Genomic DNA, 7,249 nt, shown 5'->3' with positions numbered 1-7,249 from the left:
ATCTATCTCCAGGGCTTTATCTTGCAAAACTGAAATTTTATATCTATAAAGCAAAACCTTTTTATTTACCAGTGCTGCTAGCCCCTGACAACCACCATCCTACTTTCTATCCATATGACTACTGTAGTTATTTAAGTGAAATCATACACCATTTGTCCTTTTGTGATTATTTTACTTAAGTCCTCAAGACTCATCCATATCGTGGCATGTGTCATAATTTTCTTCCTTTTTTTGAGATGGAGTCTCATTCTGTTACCCAGGCTGGAGTGCCGTGGTCTGATCTCAGCTCACTGCAACCTCTATCTCCTGGGTTCAAGCAATTCTCCTGCCTCAGACTCCTGAGTATATGGGAATACAGGCACATGCCACCATGCCTTGCTAATTGTTGTATTTTTAGTAGAGACAGGGTTATACTATGTTGGCCAGGATGGTCTTGAACTCTTGACCTCAGGTGATCTGCCCACCTCGAGCTCCCAAGTGCTGGGATTACAGGCATGAGCTGCTGCACCCTGCCAATTTTCTTTCTTTTTAAGGTTAAATAATATTCAATTATATGTGCACTCTACATTTTGTTTTTCATCTGTTGACAGACAGGTTTCCTTCACCCTTTGGCCATTGTAAATAATGCTGCTATGAGCATGGGTGTACAAATACCTGAGACCCTGCTTTCAATTATTTCAGCTATATATCTAGAAGCAGAACTCTATATCATAGTAATTCTGTTTTTAATGTGGGGGGAACCTCCATACTGTTTTTCATAGCAGCTGTACCATTTTACATTCCCTCCAATAGTGCACAAGAGTTCTGAATTTTCTACATCCTCGCCAACACTCACTTTTTTAAATAGTAGGTATCCCAGTGAATGTGCATTGGTATCCCATTGGGGTTTTGATTTGTACTTTTAGAGTCTTTAAATTATTACTTTTTCCATATCAAAGTACTTTGTGAGAAGTTCATTATTTTACATTTTCATACCTTGCTTCATATTACTTTTCCATTTGGATGCCCTTCATCCTTCACCTCATCCTATAAACTCAAAATCTAACTTAAATCCCAAATCCAACTTCCACTGTAAAGCCTTTGCTGACTTTACTTCACATTGGTCTCTGAATTTCTAAAAGTACCTCACTCTCTACCACATAACTTAGTATTTGTTTGTAAGAAAAAGCTTTATTCAGTCCTGTATTATTCTCTAATTATTCCATACATTGTCTTCCAAACTAGATTGTAGGTCTTCAAGAGCAGAAGACATTTGTTTTATACTTATAAACTTAAAGATTTGCCTAAGTACTTTGGGTGCTAAATGCTTCTAGCATATTTCATTTACATGACTTTCTGCATGTGAAACTTGAGAAAGTTGCAGATCAAATACTTTGGCCTTATAGAACTGAACAATACCTAAATGTGTTTAAAACTGCTATATAAAATGTCAGACGTAAAAGCCAATATCTAATGAAACACCTTTTCCCTTTTCTTAAATTGCAATAGTAATGGCTGGGCACAGTGGCTCACACCTGAAATCTCAATGCTTTGGGAGGCCAAGACGGGCAGATCACCTGAGGTCAAAAGTTCAAGACCAGACTGGCCAACATGGTAAAACCCCATCTTTCCTAAAAATGCAAAAAAAAAAAATTAGCTGGGCATGGTGGCACATGCCTGTAACCCAGATACTTGGGTATCTGAGGCAGGGGAATCGCTTGAAGCCAGGAGGTAGAGGTTACAGTGAGCCAAGATTGTGCCACTGCACTCCAGCCTGGGCAACGAGAGTGAAACTCTTGTCTTAAAAAAAAAAAAAGCAATAGTAATAATTATGCCTTCCAACAGTAAAATCAAATAACCTTACTTACATGCCTGCCCAAGCTGACTTAATTTTCTGACTTTCCCTTTGCTTTATTCTCTTATTTCTTCCAAGTAACCATATTTTCCCCTCCTGTTCAACTGTCTATGCTCTTTCTCTCTTTGTTCACTATTCTGGTATTTAAATGTTATGACTTATTTTCAAGTAAATATTTTTAAAAGTTCTTCATTTGGGATAAAATATACACTACATAAATTCAGTGAATAAATACCCCCAAACAGATCGACCCTGCATGAAATGTGTTCCCTCAGAAGTAGGGCAATTCATTTATTATGGGATCAAGCCATAAAATTTAAATCCAAGCAGTAATTCTCCAATTAAAGTAACTCTACAGCTCAGCTTTCAGTCCTCCTGAATCATAACTAGTTGGCAACAAAAGGTAGTATGCCTTGATGTGAATAAGCCTTAACATAAAAACTCACCCAGCCTCAAAAGTTAAAAATTAAGAGAGATATGTATTCAGGTAGCCATTTATAAACAATATTTGAATACCATTCTTGCCAAATTAATATCAAATGAGTTACTGTAAAATGAAATTTTAAAAGTATACAAACATCTTAAACTTTAAAAGCTCAGCCCAGCTAGAAGTTCATACGTGTTTCTGAAACTATACTGGGGAAAGTAGCTCTGTCCATAATGATTATATAGTTGTTAGCAAAATACTAGTCAAAACTTTTTCAATTTCATGAGTTTCAAGATACTCTTCAAACTGGCCTCCTCTGTGAAATCGTTCTTGACAAGTGAAATCTGGCTCCAACAATGACTACTTTATTCCACCTTTCATTTCTTTTCTGTTTAATAAATCCAGCATTTGGGCATACAAACTGTACACAACGTTTTAAAACACTCTAATGTGGATAAGACACCTCAAAAACAGGAATTTAGTCATGTTTGTCATGTATTTCTAATATGTGATAAAATTTTCAGTTAGTAGTTATGGTTTAATTAATTGCAATATGGAAACATTCAAAAATCTAAATTGCATCTTACATTTCAACAATTGATATTTAAAGAGTTTATAAATTATGCTTTGCATTTTACAACATATTGAAGATACAAATTTTAAATTTAACTGTAAACAATGCAATATTCTAGAAAATCAGAGAATTGGATCCTAAAACACGTTATAAGTTCAGTCCTGTTGATTGCTCTGTTTCCCTGTCCTAGAGTGCATGAACTTTGAAGATCAGGACACAATCTTGCTCACTTTTCACACCATCATCTTGACACTCAATGTGTATTCGAAGAGTAAATTAATGAAAAAAAGATGCTCAAGTCAATTTATAAGTAATCCTCACAGATGCTTGCATATCATCAATGAACAGTTATTTTTTAATCTCTATGCTGTAATCTTGCAAAAGTTTCATTACAATTAGATGCACTAGCTGAAGTCTATGTTTATTGAATGAGGACTGCAGTAGTGAGTTATCTTTGTGAGGGGTTCTGAGGGTTGTGGAACAGGATAACATTTTGAGGTACAAAAATAATGAAGACAATGTATTACAATTTTTTTCCTTCTCCAAAGCTTTTCATTAGAGCTGTTATAAACCATGGTAGAATTGATTGGTTTCCTTTTCCACTTCTTGTTTGGTCCCTCAACTTAATGTTCACATAAGTCCCATCTGATAAATGTATTGTTTAACCACTCCCATTGTTTGAAAGAACAACTCTTTGCTCCTCCACAAATTATAGACCTATTGGCTTAAGCAGTCCATATAAATGCATACCAGTTTCTTTCCTGATAAATTACAGGCCTGTAACCTCAAACTAGTTTATCTGTAAGAAAAGTGAGTGATGTTAAACTGAACTCTTTCACTAATGGAACATCGTAATTCTCGCTGTCCTCTTTCCTTTGGCCTTCCTGAATAGAAATCATTTATGAGCTAGTTACATGAGCTCAACATGAGCCCCACGTCACTCAGCAAACATTTATTTGAGCACTTACCATGTGCCAGGCTTTGTTCTATGCATTAAAGACAAGACCTAATACCATAAAAACCCTAGAAGAAAATCTAGGTCAAACCATTCAGGACATAGGCATAGGCAAGGACTTCATGACCAAAACACCAAAAGCATTGACAACAAAAGCCAAAATAGACAAATGGGACCTAATCAAACTCCACAGTTTTCTGCACTACAAAAGAAACAGTCATTAGAGTGAATCAGCAACAGAATGGGGAAAAAAAATGTTTGCAGTCTACCCATCTGACAAAGGGCTGATATCCAGAATTTACAAAGAACTAAAACAGATTTACAAGAAAAAAAACAAGCCCATTCAAAAGCGGGCAAAGGATACGAACAGATACTTTACAAAAGAAGACATACAGGAGGCCAACAAACATATGAAAAAATGCTCATCATCACTGGTCATTAGAGAAATGCAAATCAAAACTACATTGAGATACCATCTCACACCAGTTCAAATGGCGATCATTAAAAAATCTAGAGACAACAGATGCTGGAGAGGATGTGGAGAAATAGGAACACTTTTACACTGTTGGTGGGAGTGTGAATTAGTTCAACCATTGTGGAAGACAGTGTGGCGATTCCTTAAGGACCTAGAAATAGAAATTCCATTTGACCCAGCAATCCCATTACTGGGTATATATCCAAAGGATTATAAGTCATTCTACTGTAAGGACACATGCACATGAATGTTCATTGCAGCACTGTTTACAATAGCAAAGACCTGGACCCAACCCAAATGCCCATCAATGATAGACTGGACAGGGAAAATGTGGCACATATACACCATGGAACATTATGCAGCCATCAAAAATGATGAGTCCATGTCCTTTGTAGGGACATGAACCTGGAAACCATCATTCTCAGCAAACTGACACGAGCAGAAAATCAAACACCACATGTTCTCACTCATATGTGGGTGTTGAACAATGAGAACGCATGGACACAGGGGGGGAGCAGTATACACTGGGGTCTGTTAGGGGGAAATAGGGGAGGGACAGTGGCGGGTGGGGAGTTGGGGAGAGATAGCATGGGGAGAAATGCCAGATATAGGTGAAGGGGAGGAAGGCAGCAAATCACACTGCCATGTGTGTACTTATGCAACTACCTTGCATGTTCTTCAAATGTACCCCAAAACCTAAAATGCAATTTAAAAAAAGGAAAAAAAAAATCAATAAACCCAGGAGCTGGTTTTTTTAAAAGATCAACAAAATACATAGACTGCAAGCCAGATTTATAAAAAAGAAAAACAGAGAAGAATCTAACAGATGCAATAAAAAATGATAAAGGGGATATCACTACCTATCCCACAGAAATACAAACTAACATCAGAGATTACTACAAACACCTCTATGCAAATAAACCAGTAAATCTAGAAGAAATGGATAAATTCCTGGACACTTACACCCTCCCAAGACTAAACCAGGAATAAGTTGAATCCCTGAATACACCAATAACAAGGTCTGAAATCGAGGCAGTAAGTAATAGCCTACCAACCAAAAAAGTCCAGGACTAGGCAGGTTCATAGCAAAATTCTTCCAGAGGTACAAAGAGGAGCTGGAACCATTCCTTCTGAAACTATTCTAAACAATACAAAAAGAGGAAATCCTCCCTAACTCACTTTATGAGACCAACATCATCGTGATACCAAAACCTGGTAGAGACACAACTAAAAAAGAATATTTCAGGCCAATATCCATGATGAACATTGATGCAAAAATTCTCAATAAAATGCTGGCAAATCGAATTCAATAGCACATCAAAAAGCTTATCCATCATGATCAAGTTGGCTTCATCCCTAGGATGCAAGGCTGGTTTGACATACACAAATCTATAAACATAATCCATCAGATAAACAGAACCAAAGACAAAAACCACATGATTATCTCCATACATGCAGAGAAGGCCTTTGACAAAATTCAACAGCGCTTTATGCTAAAAACTCTCAATAAACTAGGTATTGATGGAACATATCTCAAAATAATAAGAGCTATTTATGACAAACCCACAACAAATATCATAATGAATAGGCAAAAACTGGAAGCATTCCCTTTGAAAACTGACACAAGACAAAGATGCCCTCTCTAACCACTCCTATTCAACATAGTATTGGAAGTTCTGGTCAGGGCAATCAGGTAAGAAAAAGAAATAAAGGATATTCAGTTAGGAAAAGAGAAAGTCAAATTGTCTCTATTTGCAGATGACACGATTGTATATTTAGAGGACCCTATCGTCTCAGCCCAAAATCACCTTAAGCCGATAAGCAACTTCAGCAAGGTCTCAGGATACAAAAATCAATGTGCAAAAATCACAAGCATTCCTATACACCAATATCAGACAAATAGCCAAATCATAAGAGAACTCCCATTCATAATTGCTACAAAGAGCATTAAATACCTAGGAATACAAGTAACAAGGGATGTGAAGGACCTCTTCAAGGAGAACTGCAAACCACTGGTCAAGGAAATAAGAGAGGACACAAACAGACGGAAAAACATTCCATGCTGATGGTTAGGAAGACTCAATATTGTGAAAATGGTCATACTGCCCAAAGTAATTTATAGATTCAATGCTATTCCCATCAAGCTACCATTGACTTTCTTCACAGAATTGGGAAAAAAAATACCTTAAACTTCATATGGAACCACAAAAGAGTCCACATAGCCAAGACAATTATAAGCAAAAAAAAAAAAAAAAAAAAAACGAAGCTAGAGGCATAACCCTACCTGACTTCAAACTATACTACAAGGCTGCAGTAATCAAAACAGCATGATACTGGTACCAAAACAGAGATATAGACCAATGGAACAGAATAGGCGCCTCAGAAATAATGCCACACATCTAAAACCATCTGATCTTTGACAAACCTGACAAAAACAAGCAATGGGGAAAGGAGTCCCTACTTAATAAATGGTGTTGGCAAAACTGGCTAGCCACATGCAGAAAGCTGAAACTGGATCCCTCCCTTATACCTTATACAAAAATTAACTCAAGATGGATTAAAGATTTAAACAAAAGACTTAACACCATAAAAACCCTAGAAGAAAACCTAGGCAATACCATTCAGGACATAGGCCTAGGCAAGGACTTCATGACTAAAACACCAAAAGCAATGGCAACAAAAGCCAAAATAGACAAATGGGATCTAATCAAACTTAAGAGCTTCTGCACAGCAAAAGAAACTATCATTAGAGTGAACCGCAACCAACAGAATGGGAGAAAGTTTTTGTAGTCTACCCAACTGACAAAGGGCTAATATCCAGAGTCTACAAATAACTTAAATTTACAAGAAAAAAAAACAAACAATCCATCAAAAAGTGGGTGAAGGATATGAACAGACACTTTTCAAAAGAAGACATTTCTGCAGCCAAAAACATATGAAAAACTGCTCATCATCACTGGTCATTAGACAAATGCAAATCAAAA

This window comes from Saimiri boliviensis, chromosome 5 (genome assembly GCF_048565385.1).
Source record: "Saimiri boliviensis isolate mSaiBol1 chromosome 5, mSaiBol1.pri, whole genome shotgun sequence".
NCBI lineage: Eukaryota > Metazoa > Chordata > Mammalia > Primates > Cebidae > Saimiri > Saimiri boliviensis.
This window is presented reverse-complemented; position numbering follows the sequence as displayed.